The sequence below is a fragment of the Heloderma suspectum genome, chromosome 17 (assembly GCF_057233095.1).
Source record: "Heloderma suspectum isolate Gila_16-S chromosome 17, 16-S_ref, whole genome shotgun sequence".
NCBI classification, from domain to species: Eukaryota; Metazoa; Chordata; class Lepidosauria; order Squamata; family Helodermatidae; genus Heloderma; species Heloderma suspectum.
Genome location: NC_139474.1, coordinates 1,089,880 through 1,117,164, shown reverse-complemented (window position 1 = coordinate 1,117,164; position 27,285 = coordinate 1,089,880). Strand labels below are relative to the sequence as shown.

The 27,285-nt window shown below is 48.2% G+C and overlaps 1 protein-coding gene across 3 annotated transcripts in view; it reads left to right on the top strand.

Moving 5' to 3' along the window:
- The first annotated feature begins 7,505 nt into the window (after positions 1-7,505).
- The window catches only part of MEF2D (myocyte enhancer factor 2D), a 155,959-nt gene continuing 136,179 nt past the window's right edge, over positions 7,506-27,285 (top strand). For all 3 annotated transcript variants that reach the window (XM_084824325.1, XM_084824321.1, XM_084824324.1), the window contains exon 1: positions 7,506-7,785. The gene's annotated coding sequence lies outside the window, so the exon portion shown is untranslated. The remainder of the gene's footprint in view (positions 7,786-27,285) is intronic.

Sequence of the window (27,285 nt, the reverse complement as noted above, 5' to 3'; positions counted from 1 at the left end):
CAGTTGCTGGGGAACACAAGCAATGTGTGTGTGGGGTTGCCCTCCTGTCCTGCTTGTGGGCTCCCCATTGAGGCATCTGGCTGGCCACTGTGGGAACAGAATGCTGGACTAGACAGGCCTTTGGCCTGATGTAGCACAGCCCTTCTTAGGTTTTTACACCTGCCTCTCGTAGCTACAGCCTGCCCCACCATCATTTCCTTCACCATTGTATGCGCTGCCCCACCCCCATAACATGGCAGGTCTCGCTCTCACTAACCTACTGCCCTGGGCAATCCCATGCCAAGTGGCTGGGTTGGTGAGCCACGATTTTACTTTCCCCCAATCCGCAGAGCGGGACTGTGCTGAAGTTATTAAAACAGATGTTTGCTCCTGTTTCCGCCACCATGGAAACCTGCAGCGGGGGTGCGCCATCATAGGAGGGGGCCACCAGAGGGCACTTTGCAGAAGGCCCCCTCAAAGTGGGCCTGGCACCACTGAGAAGGTGTTCCCACCACCGCACTTATCTACAGGGAGGAAAGGCTATTTTGCAGCCGTAAACCCGCAACTGGGCTGCATTACTTCACATAGCGGGGGGGGGGGCAGAGGTCACATGATAGAATGCTCCCCCACCAAAACAAATGAAACATGAACAAGGCCATTTCCAACAATATGGAAAAGATGGCAGCTGGAGGACTCAACACACACCTCCCGTGCTCCTTCTTGATGTCCTCCGCAGAACTTAGGATGGCTTTTCAGGTAGCTTTCCACCAGGCAAGCCCTGGCCATCCTCCCCTCTGCTTTGGCAAGGTGCCTCGAGGCCGCAGCCAGGAGGGGTCTGTTCGCTACTCAAACAAAAAACAGAAAAAAGTTGAAATGCAAGTCTCAATCCACCTAGTTCCTTCATGACTACCTTGTGTGTGTTTTTTTTTTAAAAACCTTGCTATAAGTGCATTTGAAACTACCTTGCTGTCTCTCACACATGCAAACCACCCCCCGCACTGCGCACAGCTGGAGACTCACCTTCTGGAATGTTCTTCCCTATTAAAAACCAACAACCCTCCATGTAGAAAGCAAGCATGTAAACGGAGAAGGGCGCTTGCCTGCCCAGCCTCCTTTCCCAGGTGAAAGCTTTCTATGCGCAATAGGACATATTTTTGTATGGAGGAGCATCTGACCCAGCTATGGTCTGAATGGTACAATCTTGACACAGGTTGAGCACCTCAGCAGTAGATTCAAGTCATATTTGAGATGGGGAGATCAGGAGAACAAAGCAAACATCAGGAAGCAACATCGCAGAAGCTGAAAGCAACAAAATAACTGAAAGCTAGTTCATGGACCAGGGATATTGGGCAATCTGGAAGTCTGGGAAATTGTTTCACATAGTGACTGAAAATGGTGAAGAAAATCCGTAGAAAACAAATGAGCAAAATATGTTCAAAAAACAGCGCTGCCACCACGGCCAGAACAACGAAAGACAAGACATCACGCTGTTAAATTGTCAATTTTAAAAGTATTTTAATTGCTGCATATAATGGCTAATTCTGTGGGTTTTAATATTGTGTGTTTTTAATATATCCCGCCCATTCATTTTTTGTAAGCTGCTCTTGAGTATGTATTGATAGAACAGCAGGATACACATGTAAATACTGAATAATATTACCACCACTACAGCAGTAATAAATTAAATCATAGATGAGATGATATTATAAAAGTGCATAGTAGTAAATTAGACCAATGCCACTTTGCTAATGTTCATTGTTGAGCAAAATTAAACGTTTACAAGAAGGAAGGATATGTCTCTACTCCCTCCCCCCTCCCTTCCTTAACAGCATTCTGGCACCGAGATGAAGCGTGGGGGAAGCAGGATTGGCTAAGTTATCTGTCCTCAAATGTCTGAATGCTGGGGAGTACTTTCTCTCCTGGACTGAAATACTGGTAGAAAGATTCACTGCTACACCTGAAAAAAGTTTACTTTTAAGGTAACTTGGCATTTTGAGAATGTGTCATGGGCACTCTCACAAAATGGCTGCATGGAGAGGGTTTGCCTATTCATACTATGGCCATGGTGGGCATGGCCAGTAACAAAATACCCATTTCCCAGAAGGAAAACTCAGGGATTAAAATAAATTTGCCAAGAATGTAACTACAAGGCAACTTCTGGGGTCTAAGTGCCCCAAACCCAAACCATTGTTTTGAACCGACCATGTTTTGCTCCATGACCTATTTCACAGAAGGCAAATGATGTGCCTGGTCTCGTCTGATCTTGGAAGCTAAGCAGGGTCAGCCCTGGTTAGTACTTGGATGGGGGACTGCCTAGGAATCGGGCTTCCTGCACTGAGCAGGGGGTTGGACTCGATGGTCTTGCAGGCCCCTTCCGACCCTACGATTCTGTGACTGAGACAAGTAACTTGGCCAAGAAAGTGAATAATGGCTTGGCAGGCACCAAAAGAGTCCATTACGTAGTTGCACAGTTGCGCTGAAGAGATGAACCTGTTGAGTGAATGGTCGTGGTTTAGGTTGATGGCGGGGTAAAGTTATTTTAGAAAAAAGCATACTTTGTGTTTAAATTATCTATGTATTCATGTGTCCTCTTCATGGATCACCGCCTTGCTGTGGTGAAGGGGCTTGCGTGACTCAGTGAAGCCATAAGCTATGCCGTGCAGGGCCACCCAAGACAGACAGGTCATGACGGAGAGTTCTGACAAAATGTGGTCCACTGGAGAAGGAAATGGCAACCCACTCCAGCATTCCTGCCAAGAAAACCCCATGGAACGTATCCCAAGGCTAAAAGAGATGACGCCGGAAGATGAGCCCCTCAAGTCGGAAGGTGTCCAATATGCTACTGGGGAAGAGCAGAGGGAATTTCCAAGTAGTGCCAGAAAGAGTGAAGCGGCTGGGCCAAAGCCGAAAGGACACTCAGCCGTGGATGTGTCTGGTGGTGAAAAGAAAGTCCGATGCTGTAAAGAACAATATTGTTTAGGAACCTGGAATGTAAGTTCAATGAATCAAGGTAAGCTGGAGGTGGTCAAACATGAGATGGCAAGATTGAACATCGACATCTTGGGAATCAGTGAACTAAAATGGACAGGCATGGGCGAATTTAATTCAGGTGACCATCATATCTACTACTGTGGGCAAGAATCCCTTAGAAGAAATGGAGTAGCACTCATAGTCAACAAAAGGGTGGGAAAAGCAGTACTGGGGTACAATCTCAAAAACGATAGAATGATCCCAGTACAAATCCAAGGCAAACCATTCAACATCACAGTAATTCAAGTCTATGCCCCAACCACTGAGGCTGAAGAAGGTGAGGTTGATCGGTTCTATGAAGACCTACAACACCTTCTAGAACTAACACCAAAAAAAGATGTCCTCTTCATCATAGGGGATTGGAATGCCAAAGTAGGAAGTCAAGAAATCACCGGGATAACAGGCAAGCATGGCCTTGGTGTACAAAATGAAGCAGGACAAAGGCTCATAGAGTTTTGCCAAGAGAACACGCTGATCATAGCAAACACTCTTTTCCAGCAGCACAAGAGGCGACTCCACACATGGACATCACCAGATGGTCAATATTGAAATCAGATTGATTATGTCCTTTGCAGCCAAAGATGGAGAAGCTCTACACAGTCAGTAAAAACAAGACCTGGAGCTGACTGTGGCTCAGATCATGAGCTGCTTCTTGCAAAATTTCAGCTTAAATTGAAGAACGTAGGGAAAACCACTAAACCATTCAGGTATGACCTCAATCATATCCCTTATGAATATACAGTGGAGGTGAGGAATAGATTTCAGGGATTAGACCTGATAGACAGAGTGCCTGAGGAACTATGGACGGAGGTCCATAACATTGTTCAGGAGGCAGCAACGAAATCCATCCCCAAGAAAAAGAAATGCAAGAAAGCCAAGTGGCTGTCTGATGAGGCTTTACAAGTAGCTGAGGAAAGAAGGGAAGCGAAAAGCAAGGGAGAAAGGGGAAGATATATGCAAATGAATGCAGAGTTCCAGAGAATAGCAAGGAGAGACAAGAAGGCCGCCTTAAATGAACAATGCAAAGAAATCGAGGAAAACAACAGAATGGGAAAGACTAAAGATCTCTTCAAGAAAATCGGAGATCTCAAGGGAACTTTTGTGCAAAGATGGGCATGATAAAGGACAAAGAAGGCAGGGACCTAACAGAAGCAGATGAGATTAAGAAGAGGTGGCAAGAATACACAGAAGAACGATACAGGAAAGATCTTAATGTCCCTGATAGCCATGATAGTGCAGTCACTGAACTTGAGCCTGACATCCTAGAGAGTGAAGTCAAGTGGGCCTTAGGAAGCATTACTGACAACAAAGCTAGCGGAGATGACAGTCTTCCAGCTGAGCTGTTTAAAATCCTAAAAGATGATGCTGTGAAAGTGCTGCACTCAATATGCCAACAAATTTGGAACACTCAGCAGTGGCCACAAGACTGGAAAAGGTCAGTTTACATTCCAATTCCAAAGAAGGGCAACGCCAAAGAGTGTTCAAACTACCATACCATTGCGCTCATTTCACATGCCAGCAAGGTTATGCTCAAAATCCTACAAGCTAGGCTTCAGCAGTATGCGAACCGAGAACTACTGGAAGTACAAGCTGGGTTTCGAAGAGGCAGAGGAACTAGAGATCAAATCGCCAACATTCGCTGGATCATGGAGAAAGCAAGAGAATTCCGGAAAAACGTCTGTTTCTGCTTCATTGACTACGCTAAAGTCTTTGATTGTGTGCATCACAACAAACTGTGGCAAATTCTGAAAGAGATGGGAGTACCAGACCACCTTACCTGTCTCCTGAGAAACCTGTACGAGGGACGAGAAGCAACAGTAAAAACCAGACATGGAACAACCGATTGGTTCAAAATTGAGAATTGAGTACGACAAGGCTGTATATTGTCGCCCTGCTTATTTAATTTATATGCAGAGTACATGGTGAGAAATGCCGGGTTGGATAAATCACAGGTTGGAATTAAGATTACCGGGAGAATTATCAACCACCTCAGATATGCAGAGGATACTACCCTAATGGCAGAAAGCGAAGAGGATCTAAAGAGCCTCTTGTTGAGGGTGAAAGAGGAGAGTGCAAAAGCTGGTTTGAAACTCAACATTAAAAAAACGAAGATCATGGCATCTGGCCCCATCACTTCCTGGCATATGGAAGGGGAAGAAATGGAAGCATTGACAGATTTTACTTTCTTGGGCTCCAAGCGTCTTTTAATTTCATGGCTACAGTCACCGTCCGCAGACGGTGACTGTAGCCATGAAATTAAAAGACGCTTGCTCCTTGGGAGGAAAGCTATGGCACACCTAGACAGCGTAGTAAGAAGCAGAGACATCACCTTGCCAACAAAGGTCTGTCTAATCAAAGCTATGGTTTTCCCAGTAGTAATGTCTGGCTGTGAGAGCTGGACTTTAAGGAAGGCTGAGCACCGAAGAACTGATGCCTTCAAACTGTGGTGCTGGAGAAGACTCTTATGAGTCCCCTGGACTGCAAGGAGGTCCAATCAGTCAATCCTAAAGGAAATCAACCCTGAGTGCTCATTGGAAGGACAGATACTGAAGCTGAAGCTCAAATATTTTGGCCACCTAATGCGAAGAGAAAATTCCCTGGAAAAGACCCTGATGCTGGGAAAGACTGAAGGCCAAAGGAGAAGGGGACGGCAGAGGATGAGATGGCTAGATAGCATCACCGGTGCAATGAATATGGACTTGGGCATGCTCCAGGAGAGAGCGCAGGACAGGAAGGCCTGGCGTGCTATGGTCCATGGGGTCACGAAGAGTCGGACACGACTGAACGACTGAACAACAACAACAAATTCAGGTGTGGTAGCAGGAGCCATGTTAGAAGAGGCATCACTGTCTCCTATGTGTGTGCAAGGCCTCTCTGAAGATGGTGCCTTCCAGCAAGAGTGTTTATAACTTTTTGTATTAAAAATACATATATTGCAAACAAGCAGCAGCAGCTGCAGGCTGATTAATCAGGGGCATTTTTTTAGTTGATCAAAAGGTTTTAAGTGATCAGACTAGAACCAAAAAGACTTGTGTCCAAATCCCTGCTCAGCTGCAAGCCTCATAGACTTAACCTACCTCTTGGTTTAACATACCTTACAGGGTTGTTGTGGGGCTGGGGGGAGGGAGAACAACCCTATACTCTGCCCTTTGAAGGAAGGTAGGATAAACATGCAACAACCCTTCCAAAGGGAGAAAAAGATGCAATTGGTGCTCCTCCTTCAAGGGTCAGCTGAATGCAGGCAGGTGCAGGTGGAGACGGACCTCGGGACTGATGTCTAGGGTCCCACGGTCGTCCTCCCCCGAGCATCCAGAGAGCAGCAGGTGAGGGGGAAATGGCAAACATGCCCAGTGTCAGCTTGCCCATCGGGGCCTGCCGGGGCTGAAGCTGGTCTCTACAGCACCCTTTAGAAAAGTAGAAATGTGTGGTCAGGGGGCAGCCAGGCAGGTCTGTACATGGCTACAAATGCTAGTTTTATCATTTATTATCCTTTTCAACAGGCTTTCTTATGTTCTTAGATGGAATTTGCTACCACAGGAAGTAGTGATGGCCACCAGTTTGGATGGTTTTAAAAGGGGTTAGACAAATTCAAGAAGAAGGCTATCAATGGCTACTAGTCCTGAGGGCTCTGTGCTGCCCCAGGACCAGCAGCAGCGAGCCTATGTACACCGGTTGCTGGGGAACATGGGTGGGAGGGTGCTGGTGTGCTCATGCCTGCCTGTGGGTTCCCGGTCGACAGTGGGTCGGCCGCTGCGTGAACAGAAGGCTGGACTAGATGGGCCCTCGGTCTGATCCAGCAGGGCTCTTCCGACGTCGTCAAGCTCTTCTTTCGATGCCATCTTTTCTTCCCCTATATTAATCCTTAATGCTGCTATGTCGGGCGGGGGATACTCATCTTGGAGGTCACAGGGTATAGTGCCTGTAAACCAGACCACTCCCCAGAAGCCGTCAGTCAGGACTGGACAGCACATTTAGCGCCGCCTCAAGAGGACGCACAGCGAAATGGTGCTGATTCCCCAGCGCAGCGTCCGCTGCTGTCCTGCGGTCGCGACGGCGCTGCGACGCGAGCTCGGGCGCCGAGGCCGCACACGCCCGGGGCGGCTCTTTTGCATCCCGGGCGGCGACCGGGGCCTTTCGGAAAGGGGTTGGTCCAACGCGCCACGAACGCGACACCTGGGCCGGGCCGGGCCGGGCCGGGGGGCGAAAAAGAGAGCGGGCGCGCGCTTCGCGCCCGGCCGCCCCCGCCCCCGCCCCCGGCCGCCGGGCCGCCGGGCCGGGTCTCGCCCGCCCCTGCGCGGCGCCGGGGGAGCCGCGCTCCGCCGGGCGGAAGGATACGAGGCGGGCGGCGCCGCAGGCGGCCGGGGCGGGGCGCAGGGGCGGGCGCCTCGATTCATTGGGCGCGCCGCGCCTGGCCCCGCCTCCGCTCCCGGCCGGCCGCGCCATTGGCCGGCGCCCGCGCTGCGCTGCCTCCGCCCGGCGCTGGGGGCGTCGCCGCGTCCCGCCGCCCGGCTCGTGCCATGTAGCCGCCGCCGCCGCCGCCGCCGCCTGCTGTTGATCCGCTGCCCGCCGACGCCGGGCAGGGAGCGCGAGGGAGCCGGGCGCGCAGCGGCGGCAGCGGGCAGCAGGGCCCGCGCGGCTGCGAGGCGCGAGGCGGGCGGACCGGTGCCCCGCCGCAGGCGCGCCTCGTCCGGCTCCGCCGCCCCGCCCGAGGCCGGCGACGGGCCGAGCGCTCCCCGGCGCCTCCGCCTGGGCCGCGGCGTCTCCGGGCGCACGGAGGTGAGTGGGGCGCCGCGCCGCTGCGCGCCTCGCGGCGGCTGCTGGTGCTTGCCGCCGCCGCCCCGGGGCGCCCCGGGGCCCCTCGAAACGGCGCAGGGAGGGCCGGGAGCGGGGGAGGCCGGGGCCGGCGCGGCGCCGCGGGGGAGGCCGGCCTGGCCGGGGCGGGGCGGGGCGGCGGCGCGGAGAGAGCCGCGGCTTGGGGTCCGGAGCTGGGGGCGGCGGGCGGGGTCTCACGCTGAAGGGGGCCCGAGGGCCGGAAGGCGCGGCGGAGACCCGTGCGTGGAAGGGGCCTGGCGGCCGGCGGGCCGGTGTGGCGCGGGGGCGCAGTGCCTGGGCGCCTCCCGCCGCGGGGAGGCGGTGACCGGGGGGCACGCAGCGCGGACCGGGTCGTCGGGCGGCTTGCCGCGGCGTGTCCTGAACTGTGGGGCTCCTCGCGGACGGTGGGGCAAACGCCGGGGCGAGAAGCGCCTTGGGAAAACAGTGCGAAGGAGCAGGCTGGGGAGCGGGAGCGGAGACCGACGGGCACTGGGGCATGAACTGGCATGTCGGGGGTCATGTCTTAGGAGCTGGTGCTGATAGAGGGGAGGGGAGAAGTACCTGTTTCCCGAGGTGCTTTGATAGAGGTACTTTTTGGGAAGGGATAAGGAAGGATAATCAGGAAGTAGGGAGGGTGTGAATTATGCAGGCAGGCCAAAGAATATAGGGGGACGACGCGGGGAGAACAATTGGGATCATGGTATCTTGAGGATGAGGGGAAGGAATTGGTGCAGTTTTGGGGGTGGGGTGGGGGTGGGGGAGAAGGGCAGGAAGAATGTGGAGGCAACGCTCTGGGAATGCAAGGCTAGCTATGTCATGTATCTCGCACGCCTGAAGATGTGCCAAGCTGTTTTGATCTCGACTTCCTGTCAGCCAACAACATTCCCATTTGACAGATGCAGAACTGAGACCCAGGGAGACTGACAGTGTAGTCCTGTATTTGTCTTGTCAGATGTCAGCCCCGCTGGGCTCCAAAGTAAATGTGTATAAGATTGCAGTCTGAGTTGCCCAAGGCCGCATAATAAGGCTATCACAGAAGGGGTGCTTGAACCCACATCTCTGGATCCAGCTCCTGACTGTTTCTTCATAGTTGGAGCAGAGTTAGAGAGCTCTGTACTCACAGTTTGCTGGGAGGCAGTTGAGAGTTGTGGGGAGGGAGGGAAGGATAGAAGGATATGGCATCTCTGATGTTGACATTCAACACCTGCCCAAATTGCAAATGTGTGTGTGTGAATTTACATTGCAAGCTGTCATAATAGGTCAGCCCATTAGTAAATCGGGCCCAGTATCCTAATCAGTATCAGAAAAAAACAGAGCAATTCTGGATTGCCACACATGTATGTGTATAGATTGGTGGAGAATCATATGCCGCTATAGATTATGGTTCACTAAGGCCCGTTATTTAAAAACATCCCGAAGTCTCTGGAACCTTAAGAGATCTGGTGATGGGGTTAAGAGTATGAGCCAGGAAGACTGCTTCAAATCTCAACTCTGCCATGACCTCTGGGATACCCTTTGGCAAGTCTTTGTTTCATCCTCAGTCTTAAGCAAGCAATCATTATGGATATTAGGCATGGCAAGACAAATACAGCCTGCATGATTAGAAGCTATGCAGGACTGTTGGATGCTGGGGATGAGGCATGGAGAAGGTCTGTAGCCTCCTTGACCTGCTGGTGGAAGCATGAAGAGTTGGTGGCCAAAGTGATGGGCCCTCTTTGGTCGGATCCAGCATGGCAGTTCTTGTGTTCTTAATTAATGCTGGCCTATCTTACAGCTCTGTTGCAGGAATTGCTATGATAATGTATGTAAAATGTTTTGAGCACTTAGGAAAACAACTGTATGGTATAATAATATTGCTATGAGACCTCCAAAATGAGCTCCATATTTTTTATGTTAAACTTTGCTGCTCAATTGGTTCCAGAACTAATTCAGGGCTACAAGGTATGCCAAATGACATCTTCCATTCAGCCAGGTTCCCTTGGCATGCAGTTGTATTGCACAGAACTCCACACTGGATAGAATGAAGAATTCTGTATAACCTGAAGGCTTCCAGGTTCTTACATTATATGTTGTTTCCATAAAACTTTCACAATAATGTGTGTGTGTGGGGGGGGGATAACCCTTCTGACTGAATATGAGAAAGGTGCTTTGAAGCAGAGTTGGTGGGGCCAGCCATCAGGAAGCTGCTTCTCCCCTCCACTCTGTATATGGTCTGAGGGGTGACAGTGCTGAGACTGTGGACCCACTAGCGAAATATTGGTGTCTGTGTGTATGTAAGCAGTATTTAAGGTGGTGCCTGTGTCTGGAGAGGGCAGTGTGTGTGTGTGTGTGTGTGTGAGAGAGAGAGAGAGATTGAGAGAGAGAGAGAGAGATTGAGAGAGAGAGAGAGAGAGAGAGCCTTAAACAGCCACACAGGGGCAGGGCAGTGAAGGCAACAATCCTGGGTTGACAACAGGAACCTTGGCCTTGATGAACAGGGGTCCTGGAGCTTTGCAGTCCTGCCTTGTGGTGGACAGTTCCGGTTTTAAAAAGTGAAAGGGTGCCTGTGGGAAATTGTATGTGGATGGTAGAGATTCTTCTGCTACTTCCCAACCAGGTGTTATGGGGAAGGGGAGAGATGGTGGGAGTGAGAGGGTGTTGGAAGAGGGCAGTGCTGAGGGGTGTCTACAGCAGCTGTGTGCGAAGCATGAAGTTGGCCTTGACATGTTTTCGGGCACTTGTGTCTGTTGGGTTCTCCTTTCTGGAAGGAAAGGCTGCTGGTGAACACTCTTGGGTCGCTCCACTGGATGTCAATGTTGTTGAAGGAGACTGGAGAGAAGAAAGGATATTTCAGATGCTGTGGAATCAGGATTATCACCGGTGTGTGTGTGTGTGACAGTGGAGGCTGGATTTATAAAAGTGTGAACAATGGTCTAGTCTAGCCTTCCCCAACCTGGTGCCCTCTGGATGTTTTTGGCTACAACTCCCAGCTTTGCTGGCTGGGGGCTTCTGGGGGGCATCAAGTTGGGGGGAACTGGTCTAGATAGCTCAGGAGCCAAGCAGTGGGAACAAGCATTGGCTACAAGTGTGGAAAGGGTGCAATCTACATTCGCACACACTCTGTTTCCCTTGTGGGCGTGATGTGGTTTTCCTCCCGTTCTGTCTGCTGCCTCAATCACATGCTTGCCCAAACACGTGTACGCACTTACACGCTACCCTTGATCTGTTGTTGTCTGTGTGTTTTGGTTCTCCTAATGTTTTTTTGTGTGTGTGTCATTCCATTGCACTCTTTTCTCTATGTTCTTTGATAAACTCACCATGCATAAATTTTTACTCAGTTGGCTATTGTTAGGCTCTCACATTCCCTTAATCTTCTGTCTGTCGTTCCTACCCTCTGAGGTGAGGTGGATATCGACTAGGGAAAGAGCCTTTTCTGTGGTGGTGCCCCAGTTCTGGAACATTTTTCCCCAGGCAAGTTAGGGAGGCACCTGGCTAAACTTTTACTCATCAGAGCAGGACCAGCTCTAGACCCAGGTGGGAAGTGCCTTTGGTACCCCTTCCATTTGCTCGACTTCTGGATAACTTGCTTTTTAATTGCATTTGTAGCCCATTTCATGACTTTGATGTATTAAATTTGTACACTAGAATCTGTAGATTTGTTTTTATTTATGCCGTATGAACTGTTTCAGCTGCGGAGTAGACAGTCTGATATATAGCCCATGGAGTCATCCCCTGAACCCGGTGTTCCAGGCTGTTGCCTGGGTCGCCTTCCCCTAAATTTGGTGGGGAAGTAGCATTTTATTGATTTTAAACATTTATATACTTCCTTATTTGCTAAGAAGCCATCGAGGTAGTACACAACAACCTAAAACAATAAAAACTTAACACAGTAAACAAGAACATTAAAACAGTAAATAATTAAAACAACTACATAATTTAAAAGGATAAATTAAAAAGATGCATTTTCACACCCTTTCTGAAAGCCAGGAGAGTGGGGCTAATCGTAGTTCTGCAGGGAGCATATTCACCAGTTTGGGAGCGTGCCTGACAAACCGGCCTCTGCAGGTGTCCTCAAAAGGGCCTCTCCTGCAGATCGTAATACTCCACCAGGTTCATAGCAAGACAGGCGGCCCCTTAGATAGCCAGGTCCAAAGCTGTTCAGGGATTTAAAGGTGAAAACCAGCACCTTGAATTGAGCCCAGAAAGCAACTGGCAACCAGTGCAGGTCTTTCAAGGCAGGTGTGATATGGTCCCGATACCATGCACCATTTAGTAGCCTAGCTGCTGCATTTTGTGCCAATGGAAGCTTCCAGACACTCTCTAGGAGTAGGCCCACGTAGAGAGCATTGCAGTAGTCTAAACACGATGCTGTTACATTTTGTGATGTTCCTCCACATTAAAAAACAACAACCACCCAACACCAGTGCATCAGGGAGAAATCCCAGCATAACCCTGCTGTGCTAGTGTTCTGTAGCCTTTTCTGTCAAGGTATATTCAAAAATGGAATTTCCTGCCAGTAGTCTGAAGTAGTGCAGTGCCTTCAGGACCCTCAGGAGTGCACAACCTCATTCTGTTGCGAGTATATAGCTACATCCTGACTGAGTGGGACCCAAAGCATCTCATAATTACACAACCCTTTGATTTAGTAGCCCTTCTTACATACGCAGTTCACAGAATTTCCATCCTGTTTCTCTCATCAGGTTACTGGCTAACCTGGCTGCTGCTCTCAGTATTCTGAAAATCTGTTTCCACCCACAGTTAAGAATGGCAAGGGCCGCCATCCCCCACGACAGGGCAAAGTGTGTGTGTTTCCCGCAGATGCAACCTCCCCTCAGGCCTTGTGGTCTTCCAACTGGTTGCTGGGAGCAGATACACTAATTTCTCAAAAGCCATGTCTCTTCCTCCCATTCCACTACTTCTTTATTGCATTTCTATATGGCCCAATAGCTGAAGCTCTCTGGGCAGTTCACTAGGGTGCTGTGTTTCAGGATGTCTTGCAGAACCATCTTGCTACCCAAGAGGCCAGTGTGTTGGGTGTCCCTGAACAAAACCCAACCCCCTTCCTCTTAGGACTGGCCCACCGGGACATCTCCTCTGCTCCAAAGAGAGATGGACTCTTGTTGACAAAAAGGACCACTGGCTTCAAATGTGGTCTTAACGTATAACCTTGGGATGGTCTTGAGCACTGGGGGCTTCTCTTTGGATGGTCTGGTGCATCTATAGCTGCTGTCTGTTTTTCCATCTTTGTTCTTAAGTATTTGCGCTCTTGTTTATCTCTCCATCCTTACTTCCTTCCACCAGCTGAGTTCAACTGCCTGTCTGTGGCGATGTCTGTAACACGGTGCACTGGGCTGACTACTGTTTCCCCTTCCTGTTTCCTTCCTCACTGCTTTATTGTCAGCATCAAAGAATCTACTGTAAAAAGTTAAGATTATGGTGTTGAAGCTCTTTGGATTCTGAACTATTGTCTGAAATTGGTAATGGGCTAGGTGTGGGCTAGAGATTTAATCCAAAGTGCTCTTGGTCAGTAGGACTATTGGCTCAGGGTTCAGCCTCTGTTGCGTGGGGTTGCACTTCCCTTGGAAAATCCTTTGGAACACGTGACTCCATTTTTATACTGACTTCACTAGCCACTGTTCCATTTCTGGACACATAGGAACATAGGAAGCTGCCTTATACTGAGTCAGACCGTTGGCCCATCTAGCCCAGTATTGTCGACACTGACCAGCAGCGGCTCTCCAGGGTTTCAGGCAGTTCTTCCAACCCTACCTGGAGATGCTGCTGGGGATTGATCCTGGGGCCTTACGCAGGGGTTGTACCACTGAGTCACGGCTCCAATTCAGGGGGCTAGTTATTCAGTGGGGAAGGGCCTTCTTGCATGCAGCACCCAGGATCTGGACTTCCCCCGTGCCCTTGGAAGCCCATTTCTCTCCCTCTTTGGAAACCCTTTTTTGGCTTTAGCAGGCTTTTGGCCTGACTCCCCCACCCCACCCCCGCTCCATATTGTTTTGTTTCCACTGGAGTGTTTTTAAATTATTTGCAGCTGTGTTTGCTTTTAAACTATTTTATTGAGTGGGTTGTTTTTCATCGATGATTCTAGCCACCTCGAGAGCTTTGTTCTGAAGCAGAAAGATGGGATGGAAGTCTCAAAAATGATAAATAATATATCCCTCGCCTCTGCACACAGGATAATCTTGTTTCAAAGATGCTGTCCTTTTGTCTTAATGAAAATATTTGGCGTTGTCTCTTCTTGGTGCTGCTGTTAACCCAATGGAATTCCTATTTATCACTGGTGTGTTGCTGAAGTCACAAGTAGGTTTGTTGGTGGGTTGCCCATAACAGTGACCTCACTGCTGCTGCTGTGGGAAATGTACAGAACGGCATTTGGGGGCATGTCCTGTGCAAGACTTTGGAGGTGACAGCGAGGCTACCTGGCACTACATTGTTAACCACATTTGGAATCTGTCAAGGAATTCAAGCAGGGGCATGGGATTATCCTCACAACAACGTTGTGAGGTAGGCTAGATAATGGTGCAGTTCAGACATGGCGCTGAAACATGGTTAAGGAAGCATAACTTTGGTGTGACATGATGTCTGAATTGATAAACCATGGCTAGTGTCATTTCCCCAATTCTGAAAACTGCTGCTCCATGGTGGCAGGAGTGGATTTAAGAAGTGTGAGTCCTGAGAGAATGGAAAGGAAAGCAGATGAGCCCCTCTGAATCTTGGCTGGCCTCTTGTACTGTCCATTTGAGGGCTCTGAATGTGCAGCCCATGGTCTGGTGTTCCCCCTGCCCCTTCTGTTCCAGCATGCCTTTGGTTTCTTGGTTTTCCTGACATCATGTCGTGCAGTTCTTTAACCCACTGTTTTGTGGGTTTGTTTTTATTTGCTGCTGGCTTTCAATTTGTTATGGTTGTGTGCAATTTTATGTTTAATTCTGTTTAATGTTTTATTTTCTTGCAGTTATGTAAGCCCTTCATTTGTGTCTGGACAGGAAAGCAGGATGAAAGTAATAAAGCAATCTGACTTGAGCCATTGGCTAGCCAGTGAGGTTCATGATAGGGTGCGTTGGGGCAGGGACCTGAACTTGGACTTTCCTCCGGTTATTGGCCAATAATACTGTTGAGAAATCTTTTTCAGAGGAATAAAAAAACGCTGCAAACAATCTGGATGAAATTGTCCACAGGAATCGCAAATTTGGATGTGGTGTAATAAAAACCACAGTAGCACCGCTGTGTTGCCTTCTTTTGTCATCAGTATTTAAATGGGATTACAGTTTGTTTCATTGACATATTGTCAACACTTTAAGTACATAGAAAGGTCTGTCGCTGGAGTGATTTGCATGTGAAATGTTATGTTTTTATAATTTCATTATGTAATCCACTCAGACAACTGTTCGTTACTGGGCAGACTAAAATATAATAAATAAATAAATAAATGCTTGCAAGGCTGCAGCAGGCAAGTACATCAGCTGTGCTACTGGGCAGTTTATGGCAGGGGTGGGGGGCTGGACTAGATAGTTTGAGTGACCCTCCAGCTGGGTAGTGGGTTGAAAGATGGGATGCAGTCGGTGATGAGATGGGACTGCTACTGTTGGGGCGTTGTTGGCACTTGGGGATAGAACAGGCTTTCCATCTATATTTCATTTCATTTGTATAACACCCAATAGCCGAAGTTATCTGGGCAGTTCACAAAATTAAATCCACAAAAATGCGACAGAAAATGCAATATTAAAAAATATAATAGATTAAAACTGAAGAATAAAAACACAACCAGAGTGAAACTAGCAGCAGTGCAGATATTTAAAATGCAATAGCAGATTTAGGGCAGCAGAGCTAAAACACCAGAATGCTAGAAATGCCTGGGAAAATAAAAAGGTCTTCACCTGGCACCAGAAAGAGTGCAATGTAGGCGCCAGGCGAGCCTCTCTAGGGCGTCCGTTCCACAGCTGGGGTGCCACAGCAGAAAATGCCTTTTCCTGGTAGCCACCTGCCTTACCACTTTTGGCAGGGGCTCCTGGAGAAGGACCCCTGAAGATGATCTGACTTGGATTCCTGCATTGAGCAGGGGGTTGGACTCGATGGCCTTGTAGGCCCCTTCCAACCCTACTATTCTATGATTCTATGATCTTAGGGTCCAGGCAGGCACATATGGGAGGAGGCGATCCTTCAGATAACCTGGCCCAAGCCGTTTAGGGCTTTGAATGTTAATGGCAGCACTTTCAGTCGGGCCCAAACATGGACTGGCAGCCAGTGCAGCTGGAAAAGTACTGGCATAATATGAGCTCGTTGGCCAGTCGCTGTTAACAATCTCACTGCCTGTTTGGGCCAGCTGAAGTTTCCAGACCGTTTTCAAAGGCAGTCCCACGTATAACGCATTGCAGTAATCCAGAGGAGAGGTATCGGAGCATGGATAACTGTAGCTAGGCTATCTCTGTCCAGATAAGGGCGTAGTTGGTATATCAGCCTAAACTGATAAAAAGGTGCTCCATAAAGTGTAGTCCCTAATTTTGGTGGACAGATCCAATTTTTTGAAACTTGTCCCTGATAAATTACCGTTCTGATGAATACAATTATATATCACAGAGTTAGAAGGGATCTGGGAGATCATCTCAAGGCACAATCCTATGCATGCTTAGACAGTAAAAAGTCTCACAATTCCGAGCATGGCTGGCTGGGGAATGCTGGGAATTATAGGATTTTTTTCTGTCTAAACATGCATAGGATTGCGCCCTAAATTAAAAAGGAGAAGTGTGAGGGAGGGTGGCTAAAGGAAGCCGGACCAAACAGAGCCCTGGAAAGCAAGATCTTGATGAAATGAGGGGTGGGGAAGTCAAGAAGAAAGAGGACATGGGCAAAGCTCTGCACAGGGGCTTAGAGTCAGGAGGAGCTGTGTGCTCTTGGCAAGATGGAAGGGAGCAGACAGGAGGTGTTCTTGGAGGGTTGGGACTTCTGGCCCAGGGAGCCAAGTGGGCAAAGAAAGGGTTGTTTGTCTTGACCCCGGCAGGGAATTCTGCTGGGTCTACCCAGTCCTAGTCTGACACTGTACCACCACACCACACTATCCAGTAGCTTAGGCAGCTTTCAAAAACAGGATTAGACAAATCCGCTCAGGACTAGAAGCCTTCATGCAGAGAAAGGGCTGGTTAGTTTGAATCCATAAATGAACTTCAGTACACGTGGTAAGCACACACTGTTTCAGCACAGTCCCACAGCAATAATAGAAATATTACTGTGGGACTGTGCTAAAAAGCAGCGCGTGTGCCTGCTCACCATGCGCACCGAAGCAGGGGGTCAGACTAGGACTGGGAAGACCCACTTGGCCATGAAGCTCAGTAGGTGACCCTGGGCCAGTTGCCATCTCAGCCTAACCTGCCTCACAGGGTGCTTGTGAGGCTAAAGTAAGTGTGTGTGTGTGTGTGTGTGTGTGTGAGAGAGAGAGAGCGAGAGAGAGTGTGCACACCATATATGCCACCTGCGATGAAGAAATAAATAATGGCCATGGCCACATCTTGCAGCAGTGAATTCCATTTGCTAATTATTTGTTGTGTGAAGAAATGCTTTCTTTTCTTGCCCCGAACCACCTGCCAATCAACTTTTCAGGACTCAGCCTCTTTAGAAGTCAAATCTATTGTTTGTTGTGATTTTATTAGTATTCTGTGATGTTACTTATAAGCTGCCTTGGAAGGATTTGTATCCTGAAAGGTGGGATATAAGTAATTGTAATAAACAATAAATCTTTGAGTGGAGTTGGGTAGAGGAGGGTGGACATGCTTTTTGTCTCTAGAGTACATCTAGGTAAACATGTGGGCACACGGGCAGTAAGGCGCCATGCCGTGCATAGCCTGCCATTTCCTAGGGTGCAACTGATAAGGCCTGGTTTGAATTGTTGGTAACAGAACGTAGGACAATCTTTAAAATATCTTTGAGTTGAAAGAACAGATGTTGGGCAAGGAGGCCTAGAAAGATAACTGGAGTTTCTCAGCTGAAACGCCGACTTCTCCATGCAGAGAGCCTTAAGTACTGAAATGAACACATTAACATCTCTAATTAATGGTTTTAGTAATTACATAGCATTTCTAGCATAAAGAGTGATTTACAAACCTGATTAAGCTTTCCAACAACCCTTGCAAGGTAGGTCATGAATAATGTCTCTGTTTTATAGATGAGAAGCCGAAAGCAACTCAGTGAGGTGTTGTGTGAGCTGGGATTTGAACCCAGATGCGATTCCAGTGTTGCCCATTGAGCCCCACTGGGCGCTCGCAGATAGTTAACGCTTAGACAGCCCAGGCCGTGCCTGCTCCGTGGGGCTTATTCCAGTCCTTTGCAGGCCTTGTAGCAATTCTGATAACTTCAGTTGTCTTTCCATGTCAGCTGACACTGATTTCATGTTGCTTTTCTCTGTAGTGTTTATGGAGAGGATGCTGCTGGGGTTCTAAAAGGAGGACCAGTCAGACTTCTTATTATTGGCATGCCTTATATAATGGAACAGGGTTATAAAAGTTGTTTTGGGCTTAAGCATATGCCTTAATAGGTCATGGTTACAAGAACACTGGTGGTTACAAATGACCTTTTAGGCAGTGTGTAGCACTGGGTTGGCCTTCTTATTAAAGTGTTTCCTAAACATTAAGTTAACCCTTCTAATAAGTGACAAAATGCTCCTTGGCCACCAGGTACTGAGATACAGCTTTCCAGAGCCACAAGCCAAGAACGAACGAACAAAACCAATTTGACCCCTACAACATCGTGAGATGTGAGTTTTCAGATACGATGTTCAGTCACAACTAAATAATCTTTGTCAACTTTGGTATTTAACTATTACACGGAGCTCTGCAGAGAAACATGAGCACAGAGACCCCTGCCGGGTTCCAGCAAGGAAGGGCCCTCAGTCCAGAGCCCTCTCCACCACACGGCCAGCCCGGTGCTTCGGCCCCAGGAAGCTCATCAGCAGGGTCTGCAGGCAGTAGCCCTCTGCCGCCGTTGGTCCCCAGCATGGGGCTCCGTCTCTCTGCACGTGGCAGTTCCATGCAGCCATCCTGGCTCAGAGCCATCGGCTCCTCCTCCTCCTCCTCAGGTGAAGCCACCTAAGCCAAATCCGTCCCCAAATTGCACAGGGTCTGAGTACAGATTCCCGGATCGGGGAGAGGGAGAGGCAAGTGTAAACCATTTCATTTAGTTCACTCTTATTTTTATCTCCTTCCTCCAAGGAATATCTCCCCTCACATCCCGGCAACAACCCTCCGAGGTAGCTTGGCTGAGAGAGCATTGCTAGCCCAGGGTAAGCGTTGTGGCTGAGTATGATTTGAACCTGGGTCTTCTCAGTCCTAGCCCAGCATGTAAACGCTACACCACATTGGCTTGGCTCGCACGATCATCACTGCGGCGCGTGCTCGATGCCATTAGTCTAATTGCCCACCTAGAGCATGGTGTCAACTGAACTACGGTGCCATGGCTTGTTTGAGGGGGAAGCAGCCCTCAAACAACCGTGGCAGATAATTAGGCAAATTGCACCTGGCAGGTGCCACGGCTCGAACAAGTCAGGGTGGTCATGTGAACCGGGCAGTTGGTTCAAACATGGAAACTAGCAGGGCGTCTCAAAACGAGACGAGTCCTAGCTCCTGCAAAAAATGAGAGGATGCAGGAAGCTTGGTGGGAAAGATCAGAAGTGGATACTTCTGGGGGAAACCTAAGTTGTTTGGCATTTCAGCAGCCCATCTTATACTGATCTGTTTGAAAGGGGGGGAAAGGGACTGGAATCTGATTGGGAATTAGAGTGGATCCCAGAAAATAAGGCAGTTTGGGCCCTGCTATGGGTAGCCAGTGGGCTTGATGCTAATGGAGTGTGAGGGAAGGAGAAAACCCTCCCTCCCCAGCATCCTCGCTTGGAATGTGGTATTGCACGCACATTTTAGCTTTTTAAGAATCTCAGTTTCCATTTTAAAGTTTCTGAATGTGTGTGAACAATTCCTGCTGAAGCGTCAGCTGAGCGCAAGCACTGAAACACCAAAGTGCTGCAGAGCAGTAAGCCCCATGCTTTGGGTATGAGTAACTGACATGAATATCTTCTCATTATTTTTGCTCCACGTGCCTCTTGGTCAACGCTTACAGCACCGTGTAGGTTACTAAATTCTTAGCCCTACTCCTCCTCTGCATGCATAGCTTACTTGACTCTGGCCTCCGACTGTCAACTGAAACTCCACCTTCTGATTTCTTGAAAAATATCTGGGGCCTGTTTATCTTTTCTTTTAATATGGGTTACTACTGACTTTCAGGGATGTGTGGAAGAGAGAAATTGGATTTCCTTTGGCAAGTGGTATGGGTAGTTCCAGGAGGTAGGACGTGTCTGTTTTCTGGTCCTCCACCTCTCAAGACAGTGGGAATAACCTGGCTGCAATCAGCCATGGTTGATTGGAGTCCTAGAATGCACTGCAATTTAGCCAAGGCTACCATTGGACAAACCTTTGCAGCTGAATTTTGCCACTACTTTCCCCTTTAAAATTATGGCCTTGCTTATGATATTCCTAAATTTGGGACAGACACAAAAAATACTTGCTGGGTTTGAAACACATTGAGAGTCTTGGTTTTCTCAAAGGAGGCAATCTATGTGCTTAGGTTTCTGAGGACCACATTTTATTGTTAGCACTGTAGCTGTAGGAGGGGGAAATGAAGAAAGAGAATAACTATGGTGATGATACTGAAGCCAGATATAAAGAAGCTTAAGAGTTCATGATCTCTTTGAAGTCTTATGATTTCTAAAGGCATCTCAGGAATTTTAGGTGCCAATTTACCACTGGAAAATTTTGAGGTTAGCCATCTCAGGACTCTGGGTTTAAGATTAACCTCTAGTCCTAGATGGTTTCTGCTGGTCCATGTGTGCAACAGGGCTAGTGTGGACTCTGGGCTGACTCCAGGTTGTTGACACACATCCCTGCCCCAGGCAAGTGACTATATGTAGCCCCCTCCCCACGTCCCTGCGATCATGGCATCCTGTCGTGACTTAGTTCTAGTTCTCCCTGGGGTGGTCAGCCTTTGCCTGGGCTCTGCCATTTCAGGTGGCTTCTGTGGTCTTGTGATTGAATGCTTGCCTTCCAGGATGGCCCTAGACTAAATGGTGCCACAGGGCTGAGAGTGTCTTTGTTCAGCTCTCAAATACTTTATCTTTTATTGCATTTGTAGCCCATTTTGCAATGTCATGTGCAGGAAGTATCCCTGGTGTATAAGATGATAAACGTGCACTCATGGATCTCCACCTCACAGTCAAGCACGCATGTGCACCATTTGTTGAATGGGTACTGACAATGAACATTTCCCCATTGATAATAACAGTGATAACAATAAGAATAAGTGGTGTTAACATAACCCTGGCCATGTATGTCAATGTTGCAAGCTGTAAAAGTGAATATAAACTGTTTATACTGTTTATTTAAGCTGTTGAATGGAGAGCTGAGTAGATGGCCCAGGATAACGCCCCCTCAAAGAAAACTAGGCACCCGAGACCCTTGCCTAGGTCATCTATCCCTATGTCTGGCCCTGCTCCCCATTACTAAAACATAAATAAATATCTCTGCTAATAGAAAACTAGCAATGTCAAGGAGAAGGGTTCTGGCTGAACCTTCTTCCTGGCATGCTAGTTTTTTCTATGCGCAGGGACCGTGTTATCCAAAGAATGTACTACTTTATGTATTGCATAAATTAACCTATGGAATAAACAAGTTGATGTCATCAGCACATGCTAGTCACCATAGGCTCTGTGCATGTCTTGTGTTGCATGTTCTTTGTGGACCAGCCCGGATCCATCCACCCTCCTCTCCCACCACCTCTGAAGCGTGAATGGCACATGCACAAAAATGGCAGTGGCTTCAAGGTTTATTTTATTTATTTGTTACAGATTATTGTTATACTGCCCTTTAGTCAAAATTTACAGGGGGGTTTACATAAGAAGAAAATACAGACGTGGTTAAGGCTGGTGGCTCCTTAAGTGGGCTGAGGGTCTCCTAAGGCAGTTGCCAAAAGCTTGGAGTTAAAAGGCGGTACCTGGCAGATGAGCAGGTGGTGCATAGGGTGGGACCGGCGGGTCAGGATGAGAGCCTGGCTGTGCCTTGGTGATGATGCCCGATCAGCATGAGACTAGAGAGCATGGCAGACACTCTCCAGTCAAGCAGAAAAGTCTCTCTCTCCCCGCAGCCCTGATTCTGACCTGAGATTTGACTCCTCCCCTAGAGGCTGTGGGAAGGGTCCTCAGACCCCAACGGCTGGCAGCCCTTGGTGGATCTGAACAGTAGTAGCACTTGGCTGACTCGCGGTGCTTGGTACGCGTGAGCCAGCGTGAGCTGAGGGATCCCTGGGGCTGGCGCGCAAGAGCTTCCCAGGAGGGTCTGGGCTCAGGGGAGCGAGCACCTGCTTTCCGCCCGAACTTTCCTTGCAGTCCTTTATACCCTGCTTCCCTGTTAGGCTCTGTAGGTGGCATACAAATAATGTGAAAAACCATGCAAACACACATACAAACATGGGACATGTTTCAGCCAACGTTAAGCACTTTGAGACTTGGGTGGAGAGATTTAAGCTGACTTCTTCAGCTGGAGTCAGTAGCACTATAAAGCACGCAATTTCAGCTGAATCATATGCATAATGCATCTTATATTGTCTATAACTCTGCCTTAATTTCTCTTCCCTTCCTCTGTCCCCGCTGCATCAAAGTTTAGATTGTAAGTTCCTTGAGGCAGGGACCCGCCTTCATGTATTTCATAAGGTATTATTATGTATAAATAATAATGCTTAAAAACTGGGGTCTCCAAAGTGGTGCTCATGGATCCCTCTCTTGGTACCTACAAGGCACCCCGCCACTCTTAATGTAATTATTACTTATTTTTGAACCTGGGAGGCTGGCATGCTGCAAAGCAAAGTACAAAGCACCATCTTTATTTGGGTTCAAAATAGTGTTTTTGTGTTTAGGACTCGGACCCCACCTCTGTCCTGTAATCAGCTTCTTGGGCAAGTTACTTTTCTTTTAGTCACACCAGTTTGGCTTCTGGGAAATGAGTGTTCTGTGACCAGCCACAACTGAACAACAAGAACAAAGGTGCTCCCATGGCAGCCATTTTGTGAGGGCCCCCACGACACAATATTTCAGATGTGCCCACCAAGCCAAGAAAGTTGGGACCCTTGCTTTAAAAAAAACTTGGTAAGACTTAGCATGGTGTGGAGAATGTGGATAAGGAGACATTTTTCTCCTTCTCTCAAAATACTAGAACCCAGTGGGGTTATCCCGTGGAGCTGATTGGTAGGAGATTCAGAACAGATAAAGGGAACGACTTCTTCAGACAGCACATGGAATTCACTACCACAGGATGTAGTGATGGCCACCAATTTGGATGGCTTTAAAAGGGGATTGGACAAATTCCTGGAGGAAAAGGCTATCAATGGCTACTAGTCCTGATGGCTCTGTGCTACCTCCAGTACCAGAGGCAGTGAGCCTATGTACATCAGTTGCTGGGGAACATGGGTGGGAGGGGGCTGTTGCGCTCGTGACCTTCTTGTGGGTTCCTGGTTGACAGCTGGTTGGCCACTGTGTGAACAGAATGCTGGACTAGATGGACCCTTGGTCTCATCCAGCATGGCTCTTCTTATGTTCTTATGCTCAGTAGCTGAGAAGAGTAATCAATACACTACAGGCCATTGCTGTCATTTAAACCTTGTCAGCTTCCCAAGTGACGGAACTGAAGGGTCCTGATGGCCTTCCTCGGTTGAAGGGGATCCAGAGATGGCGGTGCTCCTACAGAGACTGTCCTGGACCAGGTCATCATCTGCTGAAGGTCAGGCAATGGTGGTGTCCTCTACAGTACCTTCTCTAAAGGTTTAAGGACCTGGGGCCAACATGGGACAGAGAGTTACATGTTTCTACATTCAACAAGGACAGCAAATTGCTTTCTGGATATACTGAACTGGTACTAAATATGCTGTCCAGTCCTGACTGACTGTCTCTTGGGAATGATTTGAGTTATAAATACTTATATACTGCTCTTCAGGTCTACAATGTCCCAAATTAGTATACAATCCCCCCCCCCCAATATAGCAGCAATAAGGGTTAATATAGTGAAACAGAAGATGGCATCAAAAGAAGAACTTTTCAAAGATAATGAGATTTGAAATTTCCTGGCTCCACCTGGTCAGCTCTCTCCTCCTGATATGAAGAGCCAGGAGAGCAAGGGTCTCGCATCAGGACAGTCTCTTAAGTTTTGTGCTGGTCAGAAATCTTCAACTCACATGTATAATAAGGTGGCCTTGTATAGCTTGCATATCATCCATAATAATTGCCTCTCGCAGCCCTGCTTACTGGAAATGGTGATACATTAAGCCACTAATTTACATTAAGAGCAGGGTCTCACTAAACATTCCTAGGCTGCCTGTTGAGGGAGAAAAAAACATTGACAGGAGGGTCAGCAAGGTCAGTGAGGTGCCAGACCGCTGTGAATGTTGCCTCTTTGGAACCCTTCCCCTTCCCCTTTGCAAAGCCAGTTCTTCCCCACCCCCTCTCCAATGTGGAACAATCTGCAGAGAGACATAAATGAATCGGCAGCAATCTGATTTTTTTTTTATTTTGTGCACCTTAATTTAAAAGATCTCCCTTTCCTTTCCTTTCCTTTCCTTTCCTTTCCTTTCCTTTCCTTTCCTTTCCTTTCCTTTCCTTTCCTTTCCTTGTTGAGTCACTGGGTGCAGGTGGGACCCACTGGGCAGTATTTTTTGGATTTTGGAGGGGGAAGATCAGACTTCCTAGGCTGCTAGCTAGCATGGTGGCTGCGAGACTGGGCAATGAAGCAGGAAGTCTCAGGGTTGAATCTCATCCCTCCTGTAGTGGGTGTTGTAGGTTTTGCACCACATGAGACCTTAGTGCGCATGCACGTTCATTAAATTCAAGATCTTCACTCAGATATTTGACTTCTGGAGATCCAGGGGTGGGAATTGAACCCTGAGGGATGACACCGCTGCCGGCTGGCACTACAGTGCTTCCCCAAAAGGGAAATAGAGGGGCAGTGATTCATTTTCCAGAAACAAAGATAGCTGGGGCATAGGGAGGCAAGGGGAGGGTGGGATGTGAGCAGTTGCAGTTAACATGTACTTAAACCTTGGTTATAGTTGGGTAACAGGGTTAAGGAGATAAGCCAGGGACCACACAGGAAGGAGAGCAGTGGTGGCATTCTGTATGTGGTCAAGGAGGGGATTTTACACATGGGGAGAGTGAGTGGGGTCATTTAAGGGCGCAGTAGGCTGTTGGGCTTCTGGCTGTACGTGAGTGTGCTTTGCTGAATGGGGTGGACATTTTCTTTGCAAGGGGTTGGGATATTATGAATGCATTTTCAGCAGCCCTGCTGTGCATGGAAGAAACTGTACATGAGCTGGGGAAGGGAGATGGTACATTGTGGGACTCTGCAAAACTGTCTACCAAACTTCATACTCAAGCCACGCTCTCATTTCTGAAGTAACTCGTACTTTTGTTCTTGCTTGTGCTTTTGTTCTTGCACCCAGTTTTCACATTTAGAGCAAAGGTGGCTAATTCCTACCCTCACACAGAGGAGCTTGTCCCATGTGTTTCTGTGTGAGTTGCTGTTCCTGAGCGTGAAGGAGAGAAGACCACAAGCAATGACTCGGGTTGAGAGACAATGGGCATCCTCCTTTGGGGCAGATAATCCTGTTGTGTTTTTCTGCATAGGGAGTGATTGGATAAGTCCTTCATAGCCCCCACCCCCTTCCACTGGTGGCAGTTTGGAAGGAGACAAAGCTGAAGCAATAAATCACCCAGAGATGCATCAAGCAACCTCTTCTCTGGCTGTGTGCTTTGGGCTTTGTTGTTGTTGTTCAGTCGTTCAGTCGTGTCCGACTCTTCGTGACCCCATGGACCATAGCACGCCAGGCCTTCCTGTCCTGCGCTCTCTCCTGGAGTGTGCTCAAGTTCATATTCATTGCATCGGTGATGCTATCTAGCCATCTCATCCTCTACCGTCCCCTTCTCCTTTTGCCTTCAGTCTTTCCCAGCATCAGGGTCTTTTCCAGAGAGTTTTCTCTTCGCATTAGGTGGCCAAAATATTTCAGCTTCAGCTTCAGTAGCTGTCCTTCCAATGAGCACTCAGGGTTGATTTCCTTTAGGATGGACTGATTTGACCTCCTTGCAGACCAGGGGACTCGTAAGAGTCTTCTCCAGCACCACAGTTCGAAAGCATCAATTCTTCGGCGCTCAGCCTTCCTTATAGTCCAGCTCTCACAGCCATACATTACTACTGGGAAAACCATAGCTTTGATTAGACGGACCTTTGTTGGCAAGGTGATGTCTCTGCTTCTGACTATGCTGTCTAGGTTTGCCATAGCTTTCCTCCCAAGGAGCAAGCATCTTTTAATTTCATGGCTACAGTCACCGTCTGCGGTGATCTTGGAGCCCAAGAAAGTAAAATCTGTCACTGCTTCCATTTCTTCCCCTTCTATAGCTTTGGGCTTTGGAGAACCTTTAATTATGTCCATCCCTTATTTCTTTCAATATAGTAGTAGTCCCTTTGGTGCATGCATTTTGGGAGCTACTGCTCTGTGGAGTATGAATCTGTTTCTCAGTGCTTTTTCTGAGACCCTGTGTGGATATTAGTGGGTTTCTCTACTGTGTTGGGTCAAAGGCCTTCCACACTTAGCCATCCTTGTAGGTCTGTAAAGGAGCAGAAGTGTCATATCATTTGAGTCAGACACATGAGGAGGGCATCTGGGGATACTTGACCTCATTGGAGAACATGCTTTGCCTCATATTAGGTGCCCTCGAGTTGGATGGCTACCTTAGCCTGACCTTGGCTTCTTTCAGAGCTAGCAAAAACACCCTTAAGTATGCATCATAAATAATAGGTAATGCTTGCTTGCTCCTTCGCTTGCTTACTTACATAAGGCCCTTTAGTCATGGACCTGGGAACACTTTAGGAGAGAAGGTCGGAGACATGATGATGGTGCATCCTGAGAGCTTGGAAACTGAGGCAAGGAGGAAGCAGTGGATGACCTTGGCTAAGGTCATCCCTTAAATTGCTTTTCCGAGCCTTGAATTAAAATCCCATGGAAGCCTTGGCTGCAGCTCACTGAACCAAAGAGGGCATCTTTTGCTTTGGAGAGGAGAGAAGATGATTCTTTTTCTGGCAATAATACAATCAGAGAGGCAAGACAGAGCAATGGACTTAACCTGCATTTTCCTGCTGTTTCTGCCTTTACAAATTGTAACAGCAGTTTCCTTCCCTTTTGAGACTTTGGTAATTTTAAATAAAAATTAGCTGATTTCCCCTTCTGAACTTCTCTACCCTGGCTTATTCTCTTCCCCTTTCTATCCTCTTCCTGCACCAGAATCTCTGATGCTGATTCTGTGGCATCCTGATTATTGCCATGGCAACTCTCTTTTTTAAAAAAAAAGACACAGTATTATGGCAAGTCACAGTATTATGTTTCTTACTGTGGGATCAGGCAGGAAAG